The 14,763-nt window shown below is 40.4% G+C and overlaps 2 pseudogenes; both read left to right on the forward strand.

Moving 5' to 3' along the window:
- The first annotated feature begins 775 nt into the window (after window positions 1-775).
- Window positions 776-3,981, forward strand: LOC116420673 (annotated as a pseudogene).
- Window positions 3,982-11,476: 7,495 nt separating this feature from the next.
- LOC116420675 lies at window positions 11,477-12,346 on the forward strand (annotated as a pseudogene).
- Window positions 12,347-14,763: the final 2,417 nt, after the last annotated feature.

Raw genomic sequence — 14,763 nt, forward strand, 5'->3', positions numbered from 1 at the left:
TTATTTTCCTATTCTCCAAAAAATGGGCATCTACTTTGTTTTCAGTTCTTTGCTACTACTAAAAAAGAACTTTGAAAACTTTATTTCGGTACATGAGACTTTTATCATATTATTGACTTTCTTGGAATATATATGTAGCAATGGGATTTTCCAGACTGAGGGAGCCAATTCAAAGTTCCACCAACAGTAGATTATAGTACCATATTTTCTTACCCCCTCCAACATTAACTACTCCTATATTTGTCATTTTTGGCCATTTGATGGCAATGAGGTAAAGTTGTTTTTGATTTGCATTTCTCTTATTAGTCTTTCTTGTTAATAGTTAGCAATTCTTTCCTAGAAACTATTTGTTCATATCTTTTGATCACCTACCCATTAGAGAATAACTCATCTGTGAGTTTCCTAAAAATGGGGGCTTCATTTAAACAATAATTTGGAGTTAATATGGTCAACTTGTTTGAAACACATCTTTTTAAAATATGAAAAACATGTATTTAAAAATCCATTTGGGGGCAGCTATGTGATGCAGTGGATAATGTACCAGTACTGAAGTCAGGAAGACCTGAGTTCAAATCTGGACTCAGACACTTAACATTTCCTAAGTGTGTAACCCTGGGCAAGTCACTTAACCCCAATTGTCTCAGCAAAAAAAAAAAAAATCCTAAGAGGCAGAGTCAAAATATTGGAGTAAAGGCGGTTCCCCAAAGGAGAGAGTAGAACATTTTCCAATTGAAGACAACTTATTAGGTCATCAGAAAGGGCCTATGGCACCAAGATGGGAGTCCGGCATGGAGTCCTAATGCAAGATGCATCATCACATCCCTGTCTACAGCTCCAGCCCCAGCCCAGGCCCCACTCCACTAAATCAGGTTTAGGGGCCTTTGAATCAGCAGCAGTACTGGTGGATTCCCGATTTCTTAGCACAGAGATATCAAAGAGGACTTGGAAGGTCAGCAGAAAAGTGGCAACGGGCTTGGCAGTCCAGCATGAAAACAGTACAGGCTGAGCCAGTGCAGCTCTGGTTCTGGCTCTGACCTCAGTGTCAGTGCCAACAAAGTAGGACTCTGTTGCTTTAGCAAACTAGATCTTACAACTATAATGGAGCAGGGACACTCCTAACAGTTCCAGAGTAGAAAAGAGGAGTTTGTGTTTGGATCTGAGAAGTTTCTCTGAAAAAGCTACACAAAACTCTTGAAGCTTGGAATAGTGCACTCTCCACCCTGGAAACAGTCCTACTTTACAAAGAGTTAAAAGCTGAGTAATAGGCTAGGAAAAAAGGACAAAAAAGGTTTCGAATTAAAGTTACTTATAAGGGCAAGGGTCAAAACAATTAGAAGAAATAAAAGTCAAAGTTCCCAAATTCAAAACTTTAAGAAAATAAGAATTGGTCTTAGGCTATGGAAGAGCTCAAAAGGGATTTTTAAAAATCAAATAAAAGAGATAGAGGGAAAATTAGAGAAAAAAATTGAGAGTGGTGCAAAAAGAAAAACAAAAAGCTAATAAGAAGAATGTCTTAAAAAGCAAAATTGGTTACATGGGAAAGGAGGTACAAGAGGTCACTACGAAAAATAATTCCTTAAAAATTAAAATTGAGAAAATAGAAGCTAATGCATTTATGAGAAATCAAGATACAACAAAGTAAAACCAAAAAAAAAAATGAAAAAAGAGAAAAGTGTGAAATATTAACTGACCTGGAAAATGCATCCTGCATTAGGACTGCATGGTGGACTCCCATCTTGGTACCATAGGCCCTTTCTAATGACCTAATAAGTTGTATTTGAGATACTAGAAGTGCAGAAGTGGGGGAATTCTGGGTGGGATATAAGACCCTTAACCCTAGAGCGAACTTGCTGACAATGTCGGCTTCAGCTCCCCATTTCCCGAAAGGGCTCCCTTAAACTGAAATCAGGGGACTGTGACAATATATGTTGTGATTGAAGCAGAGTGATAACAGGTGACAAACTACACACAATAGAAAGTTTTATATGTGGTCCCTCATGCACAGTATATACTTAGCAGATGTACAGTGATGCTTTGGTTATATAAGGGTATACACTCTAGATCCCCACTGCTAATAAAGTCACAAATCATTCACACACATATCAATATAAGTGTATGTATAAATGTGTCTATGTATATAGAGACATATGTGTGTTTGTATACATTTATGTGCGTATAGCTTACCAAACCTAGAAAGAAATGTCCCATTAAGTTGGCAAAAAAAAAGTTAACAAAAGTTGGTAAATGAACAAAAATAATGCACAAGAAATCTTTGGGCTGAGAGAAACACCTAACTAATCAAGTTGGGAAACTATTTTTATATATTATTATGCTATGATGTTATGAAAAAGAAATAGCATTCTTTAAGAATGAGGTATCCATCCAAGAGACGGAAATGAGGAAAACCAAGGAAACATTGTATACAATAGCAGCAATATTGTTTTAAGAATGAATCTGAGAAAATGTCATTTGGACTCTTATAAATATTCAAATCAAATATAAAAGACCTCTGAAGAAAAGTCGTTTCTGTCCAAAGAAAGAAATGGTAAATAAAGTATGTGGGACAATAAATGGACGGGTGTGTGTGTGTGTGTAAAGGGCAGAACCGGGAGAAACATACTTAAGGCTCAGTAGGATTAATTTAATTCTAAACAAATTGTTAACTCAGTGGAATGTGAACAATGGTTATCTAGTTTCCACAAGTTCTTAGGTACTTATGTATAGTTCTCCCGAGTTGACACCTGTTGTAAAGATTGACACCTAATGATGTACTTATCATAAGTTGGGCTCCGAGATCCGGGAAGGAAGACAAAGGCCAAAGTGGTGGGTGTTTTGAAAGGAAAAATTCGTTTATAAGATTAAATATGACGGGTCTGAGAGGAGCCATCTCTAGAGGGGAGGTGAAAAGAACAACATTAAATAACGATTAGATATTTTTTCAAAACAACTCGTTGTGGGGATTCGTGCCGACCCCCAGATTCCCCCCGCCATGGCCCGTTGGACGTCCCTGGGCGACAATGTTTAAACCCAAGCGAGCCAGGGTGGCGGATGCGGCGGGGACCGGGGCCCAGGTCGGGCGGGGCCCAGGGCGGCCCCGAAGGCGGGGGCGCGCAGGTGGCAGCCCGCGGAAACCGAGGCGGGGGCCCCATCAGGAACAGGAGGGCCATGGCCCCGGGGCCGGCGGAGGCCGCCCCGGCCCCACAGCCGGCCCGGCGGCTTGAAAGGCCCGACGTGTTCCACAGTGACTTGGGACCAACCCCATCCGGAAACAGGTGGGCGGGGCCCGGAGGCGCCAGGGGCGGCGAAACCCACCCGCCCCCCAGCCGACCCGCAGCTTCCAGACAAGGGCAGCCCGGCGTGTTCCCACGGTGATTTGGGGAAATGGGCCCGTACTTGAGACCGGCGCCAAACTGCTGATCTCCAATCTGGATTGCGGGGTCTCGGGTGCCGATATCCAGGAACTATTTGCTGCATGTGGAACTCTGAAGAAGGCAGCTCTACATTATGATCGCTCCGGCCGAAGCTTAGGGACAGCAGATGTTCACTTTGAGCGAAAAGCAGATGCTCTGAAGGCCATGAAACGCTATCATGGTGTCACCTTGGATGACAGACCTATGAACGTCCAGCTTGTTCTATCACAGACTCGTGCACAACGAAGACCCGCACAGAGTGCAAAGAGAGGGAGAATGACTGGGAGCCGTGGTTCTGGAGGCGGCACCCGGAGAGGCGGTCCCGGAGGCCCGCGAGGACCAGAACGAGGGACCGGAAGAAACTCGAAGCAACAGCTTTCCGTAGAAGAACTCGATGCACAACTGGATGCTTATAATGCCATGATTGAATTGGACTTAAACTAGCCAGCAGGTTCCCTGCTTGGAACAGGACCGAGAATTCTTATTCTTTACGCTTTTTGCTGGGAGGCAGAATAAAGGACTGTGGCTCTACTATCAATGATGGATTTGTTCCTTTTTTGTTTCGAAATAGGATTTAAGACTCATGTAAAGAGGTTTTTGTCTGTTTGGGGAGAGGGTTTTGGGGGGAGGGGTTGTTTGTTTGGGGAGAGGGGGTTTGTGGGGAGGGGTTAGTTTAGGGAGAGGGGGTTTGGGGAGAGGGTTTTGGGGGGACGGGTTGTTTGTTTGGGGAGAGGGGATTTGGGAGGAGGAGTTGTTTGTTTGTTTCAGTTCTGAAAGACACCAAATTATTTATACTAAATTATTTTGGGGATAAATTTTCCTGGTTGCTGTGGTGGAGAAGGCGGCGTTTTCCCCTTGGCCATCCTAAAACAGAAATGTGGGTAGAAGTGGAAGTGTTTGCTTCATCCCACTGCTAGTGGGCTGTGTACGTGGAGCAGACCTTGCATGTCCGAGTTGGGACATTGCTGAATTGACTAGGTGAATAACCCCTAGTGGGATTGTTAGCTAGTCTGACCATGCCGTTGAAAAATGGAATCTTATTTTGAGAACCCAAATCCTGGCCCACAGGTGCTCAGTGGGTTCTTAGGTGTTTAGAGGGGAGGTTCAAAGGGGTGGATGGGTTATGAAAAAAATGATTGTACATTTGTTCGACAAAAGATAGTATTGAAACTAATCCTTTTTAATTCGGAAAAGGAATTTTTCCATTTCTACGGAAAAATATTTGGACATTTGCTTGCTTTTTCTTCATGCTCTGAATCAAATCTTAGAATTTCCTTTAAAAGAAAATCAGCTCCTTGTCAATAGTTGAAGTTTCGTGTTCAATCATCTTTCTTATTGTATTGTGTTTTGGAAATGTTTGGTTGGTTGCATCAATTGAAGAAAATGAAAATTAAGTTTAAAAAGGAATGCTACTGGTTCTGGTAGTGTATGTCTATAATCCTAATTTTCTGGGTAGTGGAGACCTATGCATCTCCTTAGTTCAGCAGTTCTTAATTGGAGTGGATTAAGCTCATTGAGATTTCCTCACTAAGGAATTTTCCCATTCAGGCGTTGAGCCCCCAGAAAGGGAAAAACACTATGTTGCCTAAGGGTGGGCAAAGTGATCCAGGTGAGAAACAAAGTCCAGCAAAACTCTTATACTGATGAATGGTGAGATCAAGTACCGGTATTTTCAGTCTAATCTTACGTAGTCTTATCTTGATAAGACTCGTGCCTTAAAAAATAAAATAAAATAAAATAAGATAACATAACATGCTTAATGAATATGAAAATGATCGTAAAGAGGGTAGGAACAAGAATTGAAATAATTTGGGACCTAGAGAAAATTCTAATCTATCGATTCACATTGAATAAGACTATTAATAGTTCAGGCCCTGTGCTAAAACCTAAGGCTGCAAACCAAAGGAAAGAATTAATACCTGTCTTTTAAAGATTTACAGTTCATGGGGGGAGGGGAAGACAGCAAAAAAAATAATTACAAACAAATTTCTTTGATAAATAGGAAAATATCAACAAAAGGGAAGATAGAAACAAGTCAAAGGGGAAGAAAAGGAAGATGGGGAAATTTCATGTGGGAAATCGAGATGTGAAAGGGTACTAAAAAGAACCAATCATGGCTACCCTTATTGGGTATCTAATTTATATTTTAAATAATTAAACATCTACTGGTCATCCCCATCTGGGAAGGGTGGGGGGAAGGGAAAAATTGCAACAAGAGGTTTGGCCATTGTTAATGCTGTAAAGTTACCCATGCATATAACCTGTAAATAAAAGGCTATTAAATAAATAAAATTAAATTAAAAAAAAAAGAAAAGTAACCAGAGATGAGGAATGCACACATGGGCAAGCAGAGAAAATGCCCAGAGTCAAGAAATGGAATACCTTATTTGTGGGACAGCAAGACAGCCAGCGTCACTGGATCAAAGAATATATGGCTAGCAGTAAGGTATAAGACTAAAGGGGAAAGTTAGGTTATGCAGGGATTTGAATGCCAATAAGCGATTTGATATTTGGTCCTGAAGGTGACAGGGAGGTTATTCATTGGGGCCCGGTTGAGGGGTGGGGGGGGATGGAGAGTGACACTGGAGAGGAGAGACAAGTTTTGGTAACCCCGCTTGGCTAAACCATGTCCATGGGGCAACATTTTATTTCGTCTTCTTTGGTCACCAAAGTCAATTGTGGGTGAGGAAAGGGATAAGAGAAAAGCAAAGGAGGGCAAGATTTATAAATTAAAACTTGGTAGAAGAAATCGGTTGAATTGATCTGCTTGTTCATTTATTCCACGAGAAATATAAAACAGCTAAAGAAAGATTAAATAAGTATACAGACAATTATTAAGGCATATAAATATAAATAGAAAACTAAGAGAATTATGGAAGGGAACAAAATAAAAGGAATCCTTTGGAATGAAAGAAAAAATAAGCCAAACCATTTGAGGGTAGGTCAGGAAGATAGGGGTTTGACTTAACCACTTAGTGCGTAGCAGGGGGAAAGAAATAAAAAATAGGTCAAGGATTAGATAGCTAAATGAAGATAAAAAGGAAGAAATAAGCTTAGTAAAACTCTAAAACTAAGGAAACGCTAAACAAATAAAGGGGAGAGAAATATTTGAGGAAAAGTGAGACCTAGAAATGGGTAGATTTAAAGTACATTAAGCCAAACTAATCACTTGTCCAAAGTTCTATATCAAAAGGAAAAGGAACCAAAAATGTCAATTAGTTCAGAGACCACAGTCAAGAGATCCAAATAGCCATAAAGATTTAATGGTGGAATCTTAAATCATGGGTGGGCTGAAGAACAAGTCTTTGAAACACTTAATAATCATGTGAAAGACAATGATATTGAAAAAACAACATGCCAAATTTGTGATACATCCAAAGCACTCTTTCTGGGGAAAATGACATCTTCAAAACTTATAGTGATTAAAAAGAAAGAGTGAATCAAGCATGCATTTTAAAAATAAGAACCTACAAAATAAATGCACTCCAAGTCATCACAAAAGAGAAAACATTGAAGTTAGAGGAGCAACAGATCAAAATAAAAATAAAAAGCTGCAAAGATGATCAACAAAACTAAAAGCTTGCTCTTTGAAAAAATTGAAACTATTAACAAACCTTTAGCTAAATGGGTTAAAAAGAAGGCAGAAAAATAGTCAATAAAGTAGCAAGTGCACTAGGTGAAATCAGAACAAGGCTAGAAGAAAAAATGAGAAGAAACGATCAGTTCTTAGGCATAATAAAATGCAAAAACCCTAATGAACATAAAACTTAGAAGATTTTCTTCAAAAAAAAAAAATTCTAAACTAACTGGATAGATAATCCCATCTCAGAAAAGAAAAAAGAAGTTAAATGTAAAGTAAGTATGAAAGAAAGAAAAAATATAAACTAGAAATAAAAATCTTATCAGCATTTATCTAGTCTATCATTCATTGTGACCAAGTGAGATTTTTACTAGAAGATCCAAAAATATTTCAACATCAGGAAAACAATCAGTTTATTTGATCATATTAACAATGCAACCATCCAGCATGACATGATGAACTTGATACATTAGAAAAAAAAAAGCCTTTGATAAAGGACACTAATTTATGACTTGAAAAAAACTCTACAGAGTATATGTAAAAGAACAATTTTTAATATCCTAAAAACTGTGTAAAACTGAAAAGTAACATGCCATGGAAATATAAAAATTTTCTCAATAAATAAAAGAGTAGACTAAAGGAAACCACTCACCAAGAATATTATCTTGGTAGAGTCCCAAGAAATAATAATAAAAGCTCAAATAGTAAAAAGACAAAAAGAAAGAACCTTAAAGTGAAAAATATGGCCGAATTAAAACTCCTCCTGTTTACTGAAGTTAGGAGAGTTTACTTAAAACATCTTGGGAAATTATGAAAGAATCTAGATGAGGTAAGTAATAGCTTCAGCAAAGTCGCAGGCTTTCCAAGAAACTTACAAATAAACCATTTCTAACTGATAATAATAATATAATCTAAGGGAGAAGAAGAGAAACTCCCATTAAAAAGACCCACAGAATTCACAAAATATTTGTGATTAATAATGTGTTCTGCAAAGGGCTCCTTAAAGTATTAAAGAACCTCTCCAAGGCAATTCCAATCAAGTTTGGATAGAAAATGTCATCTGCATTCAGAAAAAGAATTATGGAGATTGAATGTAAATCAACTCATACTATGTTCACTTCTTTTTTCTGTTGTTGTTGGTTTTTTTTTCCTCTCCCATGGTTTTTCCCTTTTGTTCTGATTTTTGTCTCCCAACACGATTAGTAAAGTAATGTAGATTTTTAAAAAAAATTCGGACTTAGCTAGTTGGGGCAGTGGATAGAGCACCAGCCCTGAAGTCAGGAGAACCTGAGTTCAAATTTGCCCTCACACACTTGACACCTTCTGGTTGTGTGCCTGTGGGCAAATCACTTAAACCCAATTGCCTCAGGAAAGAAAAGAAAAAAAAATAAGAATGAAAGAATCTGAAAATAAAATAAGATAGAATTTTCAAACTTTAGATAATAAAAATGGTGGGAGGAGGAGATGTTAAGTAACCACTTAAATAATTGAGAAATATTCAGTCCTTACAGTTAGGCCACACTGAAACAATAAAAATGGCAACACTTTCATAGTTACATTACAATTTTTCATATATATTCAAAGGCCTATTTTGTAGAACTTGATCAAATAATAACAAAATTCATTTATTGGAACACATATAGAATATTAAGGGAAATCATGAAAAGTGGTAGAAATGAAAGAGGGATAAATTTCACATTTTCAAATTGGTTATTAAATAAAGTTATCAACACCATGTGGTACTGGTTTTAAAAAAATAGCTAAGTAAATCCATGGAACATGCTGGATGGAGGAGAATCAAAAATAATGAAACTCAGTAACCTAGTTTTTACTAAGTCCCCAACTATATCATTTTAGAAAGATATTCTATTTGATAATCACTGCAGATAAAATTAGAAAACAGTCTTGTAGAAATTATCGTTAAATCAATTTCTTACATAATTTTCTATGTTAAATTCCAAATATATGTGCCCTGAATATTAAAGGCCATTTTTAGGATGATAAATAATTTCATTATAATATTAATAATTTCATATATTTATAGAATGGGCATATTACATCATATTAATAGATGCCATCTATATGTCTATACTATAAATAATTTTAAATAATAAAACAATTATGATCATAAATAAAGATATTTTACCATTAACAAAAAACTAGAAAAGAAAATAATATATATCTTTTAAAGCTATGCGTTGGAGATATTTTGTTCACTCAAGAGGGGAAAGAGGAAGTTAGAAAAGATTAAAAAAAAAAGTTAGATTACATGAAATTGAAAATCAGTATATCTAGAATAAGGGACAAAGAAGCGAGATGTGAAAAAAAATCTTTATATTGAATTTCTCAGGCATAGGTTTGGTATGTAACATAATGACAATATATTAGTGGTGTCCAATTCAGATAGAAATGGGGCTACAGACCCTAAATAACGATCCCTTTGGGGTATTGAACCCAACAGAAAGGCAGAGTCCAGTGAGAGCAGCTTCAATATAAGAAAGCACCTCCCAACAATTGCTGCCCAATGATGAGGAGAAATCCCCAAAGTGGTAAAATATTTAGGTTAACTGCGGGAGAAAAGGGTTGCCTTGTTCCCTACAGATGGAGAAGGAAACAGATGGGTGCCAGCCTTTGTTTTTGTCCCTCAGAGAGAGAACAAAAGAGAAAAACCTCCGGAGAAACAAAGGGAAAGATCTTAAGAACAAAATCTGGGGAATAAGGATTCCCCAACACAAAGATAAGACTGTTGCGGACCTGAAAACCAGCAGGAATCATTGGATTCCTGGAGATGAAAATTGTTTGTTCCGGCCCATGAACCAATGGACAGTGAATTCCCTTGGACCCGGTTCAGGACCGATGGACATGTATAATTTCCCTCATGTTGATTCATGTTTTTTTTAAACAACCACCAGCCTGTGTTATTTGCTACCTGCTTATGTAATTTATGTAATTATGTGTAACACCACTTATCTTGATGAATTTTGGATGTCTGTTTGAAGAGGGGCCCTTTGAAACCTTGCTAATCTGATTTGATTTCCCATTTTCCTTTTGGTGTTTCCAACTTCCTTCCTGAGACATCAGGGAAGGCGTGATGACCCGTTTGATGGTGTTTTTCCCCTTTTGGGGCAGTCAGGGAAAGGCATGATCACCCTCCTTTGGGGTTCTCACCTCCTTGAGGAAGTCAGGGAGGCCGACTACCTCTGTTCTAAAAAGGAAAGGGGAGATGTTAGGATTCTTACAAGGTCTAAGACAGGGTTGATAGGGAACCAATAATTTAATCCCATTTGACGGTTCAATGGATTGATCTGATCCTATTTATGGAATGTCATGGGGCCAGGGGACAAGGTACTAAGTGCAATTAAAACAGGGTGAAATCTACTTTAGCATTGATTCAAAGGGCCAACAGATGATGGTTTCCTAGTGATATGATGATGGGTGTACTCAGTGTGGAACATTATAAGGAGGGGAGCCGTAGGCTGGAAAGGACAAGCCACTAGAAGCTTTTGAGGCTGAGAGGAATTCCTTCCATCATCCCACTTTTGTAGTGGCTGGAGGTTGAAGCACAAACCTTGGAAATCCAGGGAAGTTGGAAAGCCAGGAGAAGGCAAAAGGGTAGAACTAAAGGAAGCCAGAGAAGTGATGGCAGGCAGAACCAAGGAAAGAAAGGGTGGACTGTCCTATGGAGAAACACAAACCAAGATCCAAAAGGCCTCCAGAAAACTAGCCAAGCCCCAAGTGGAAGGAGAAGGAGACAATCAAAGTTTGGACTTTAAAACCTGCCTGCATATTGTGGGGATTACACGAACTGAAAAGGAAGGCTGCCTCCAAACCCCCCCAAGAAACCTGCTCCCAGGGAATATTTATTTTCGAAAAACATTTATACAATAGCAAGGGTTATTGTTTTAAGAATTATTTGGAAGAAAATGTCATTTGGATCTTTATAAATATTCAAATCAAATATAAAAAGACCTCTGAAGAAAGTGTTTATCTGCATCCAAAGAAAGAAATGGTAAATAAAGTATGGGAACAATGGACGGGTGTGTGTGTGTGTGTGTAAAGGGGAACCGTGGAGAAACATCCAAGGCTCAGTAGGATTGGTTTAATTCCTTACAACAAGGGTTAACTCAGTGGAAGTGATGTGACAATGGTTATCTAGTTTCCCAAAGTTCTTGTCCAAAGTGTAGTTCTCTGAGTTGACACCTTTCACCCAAAGATTACACCCTACAAGTGGTATTTTCATAGAGATAAAGAGCTCAAGAGATCCGGGAGGAAGACGGCCCAAAAGCTCAAAGATCCCTCAATTGGCTGGTGTTCCTTCACCTTACCGGCCTAGAGAGAAAAGGGAACATTCGTTTATAGATGTAAATATGGTTTTGTTCGAGAGGAGCCATCTCTAGAGGTGGAGTGGAAGGAAAGAACAACATTAAATAACATTGGGTTTTTTTTCAAAACAACCGTTGTGGGGATTGCCGAACCCCAGGATTCCGCCCCCATGGCCAACAAGCTGGACATGTCCCTGGGACGACATTATTAAACTCAAACCCAGCTGGCCGGATGCGGCGGGGACCGGGGCCCAGGTCGGGCGGGAGCCCAGGGCGGCCCCGAAGGCGGGGGCGCGCAGGTGGCAACCCGGCAAAACCGGGAGGGCGGGGGCCCCATCAGGCAGGGAGGGGATGGCCCCGGGGCGGGCAGGAGCCGACCCCCCTAACCCTGGCGGCTTCCAGACAAGAGGCAGCCCGACGTGTTCCACAGTGACTTGGGAGCCGGGGGCCCCATCCGGAACAGGTGGGCCGGGGCCCACGGAGGCGCCAGGGGCGGCGGCAGGAACCCACCCGCGCCCTACAGCCGACCCAAGCAGCTTCCAGACAAGGGGCAGCCCGACGTGTTCCACGGTGACTTGGGAGGCCGGCCCGACCAGACCGGCCAAACTCGTCTCCAATCTGGATTGCGGGGTCTCGGATGCCGCTATCCAGGAACTATTTGCTGCATGTGGAACTCTGAAGAAGGCAGCTCTACATTATGATCGCTCCGGCCGAAGCTTAGGGACAGCAGATGTTCACTTTGAGCGAAAAGCGGATGCTCTGAAGGCCATGAAACGCTATCATGGTTCACCTTGGATGACAGACCATAAACGTCCAAGCTTGTTCTATCACAGACCTGTGAAAACGAAACCCGCACAGAGTGCAAAGAGAGGGGAATGACTGGGAGCCGTGGTTCTGGAGGGGGCACCCGGGAGGCGGTCCTGGAGGCCCGCAGGGACCAGAACGGGGGGAAGAAACCTCAAGCAACAGCTTTCCGTGAAAGAACTCGATGCCAACTGGATTCTTATAAATTCCATGATAAAATTTGGATTTAAACCAAACCAGCAGGTTCCCTGCTTGGAACAGGACCGAGAATTCTTATTCTTTACGCTTTTTGCTGGGAGGCAGAATAAAGGACTGTGGCTCTACTATCAATTAGGTTTGTTCCTTTTTGTTTCAAAACGGTTTTAAGACCCCTTAAAAGGGGTTTTGTCTGTTTGGGGAGAGGGTTTTAAGGGAGGGGTTGTTTGTTTTGGGGAGGGGTTTTGGGGGAGGGGTTAGTTTAGGGAGAGGGGGTTTGGGGAGAGGGTTTGGGGGGAGGGGTTGTTTGTTTAGGGAGAGGGGGTTTGTGGGGAGGGGTTAGTTTAGGGAGAGGGGGTTTGGGGAGAGGGTTTTGGGGGGTTGTTTTGTTTGGGAGAGGGGTTTGGGGGAGGGGTTAGTTTAGGGGAGGGGTTTGGGGAGAGGGTTTTGGGGGACGGGGATGTTTGGGAGAGGGGGTTTGTGGGGAGGGGTTTAGTTTTAGGGAGAGGGGTTTGGGGAGGGTTTTGAGGGAGGGTTGTTTGTTTTGGGGAGAGGGGTTTGGGAGGAGGGGTTGTTTGTTTGTTTCCAGTTCTGAAAGACACCAAATTATTTATACTAAATTATTTTGGGGATAAATTTTCCTGATTGGGGTGGTGGAGAAGGCGGCGTTTTCCCCTTGGCCATCCTAAAACAGAAATGTGGGTAGAAGTGGAAGTGTTTGCTTCATCCCACTGCTAGTGGGCTGTGTACGTGGAGCAGACCTTGCATGTCCGAGTTGGGACATTGCTGAATTGACTAGGTGAATAACCCCTAGTGGGATTGTTAAAGGTCTGGCCATGCCGGAAAATGGAATTTTATTTTGGAACCCAAATCCCGGCCCCACGGTCTCAGTGGGTTCTTTAGGTGTTTTTAGAGGGAGGTTCAAAGGGGGGATGGGTTATGAAAAAATGATTGTACATTTGTTTAAAAAAGAAGGTAATTGGGACTATCCTTTTAAGGTGGGGAATAAAAGGGTTTCCATCAACATTTGCTACTGTGAAAATTATTTGGACATTTGCTTGCTTTTTCTTCATGCTCTGAATCAAATCTTAGAATTTCCTTTAAAAGAAAATCAGCTCCTTGTCAATAGTTGAAGTTTCGTGTTCAATCATCTTTCTTATTGTATTGTGTTTTGGAAATGTTTGGTTGGTTGCATCAATTGAAGAAAATGAAAATTAAGTTTAAAAAAGGAATGCCCACTGGTTCTGGTAGTGTATGTCTATAATCCTAATTTTCTGGGTAGTGGAGACCTATGCATCTCCTTAGTTCAGCAGTTCTTAATTGGAGTGGATTAAGCTCATTGAGATTTCCTCACTAAGGAATTTTCCCATTCAGGCGTTGAGCCCCCAGAAAGGGAAAACACTAAGGCCTAAGGGGGCAAAGTGGTCCAGGTGGAAACAAAGTCCCAAAACTCTTTATACGATGAATGGGTGAGACTGCAGGTATTTTCAGTCTGTTCTTGGTCTTATCTTTTAAAGACCTTGCCTTAAAAAAAAATAAAATAAAATAAAATAAGATAACATAACATGCTTAATGAATATGAAAATGATCGTAAAGAGGGTAGGAACAAGAATTGAAATAATTTGGGACCTAGAGAAAATTCTAATCTATCGATTCACATTGAATAAGACTATTAATAGTTCAGGCCCCAAAAAACCTAAGGCTGCAAACCAAAGGAAAAGATAATACCTGTCTTTAAAGGAACCAAATTCATGGGGGAGGGAAAACAAGGGAAAACCAATATGTACAAACAAGGTTTCTCCTTGATAAATAGGAAAATATCAACAAAGGGAAGATAGAAACAAGTCAAAGGGAAGAGAGAAAAGAAGATGGGGAAAGTTTCATGTAGAAGTCGAGATGTGAGTTGGTACTAAAAAGTAACCAGATCATGCATACTTATTGGGTATCTAATTTATATTTTAATATATTAAACATCTACTGGTCATCCTGCCATCTGGGGGAAGGGGTGGGGGGTAAGAGGTGAAAAATTGCAACAAGAGGTTTGGCCATTGTTAATGCTGTAAAGTTACCCATGCATATAACCTGTAAATAAAAGGCAATTAAAAAAAAAATAAAATTTTAAAAAGAAAATAAAGAGATGAGGAATGCACACAAAGGGCAAGCAGAGAAAAGCCCAAGTCCAAGAAATGGAATACCTTATTTTTTGGGACAACAAGCAGCCAGCCACTGGATCAAAGAAAATGGTTAACAGTAAGGTATAAGACTAAAGGGAAAGTTAGGTTGGAGGGATTTTGAATGCCAATAAGGCGATTTGATATTTTTGGTCCCTGAAGGTGACAGGGAGGTTAATTCTTGGGGCCCGGTTGAGGGGTGGGGGGTGGGGATGGAAGTACACCGGAGGAAGGAGACAAAGTTTTGGTGGGACCCTCTGATAAATCATGTGCCATAGGGC

Source organism: Sarcophilus harrisii, chromosome 1 (genome assembly GCF_902635505.1).
Source record: "Sarcophilus harrisii chromosome 1, mSarHar1.11, whole genome shotgun sequence".
NCBI classification, from domain to species: Eukaryota; Metazoa; Chordata; class Mammalia; order Dasyuromorphia; family Dasyuridae; genus Sarcophilus; species Sarcophilus harrisii.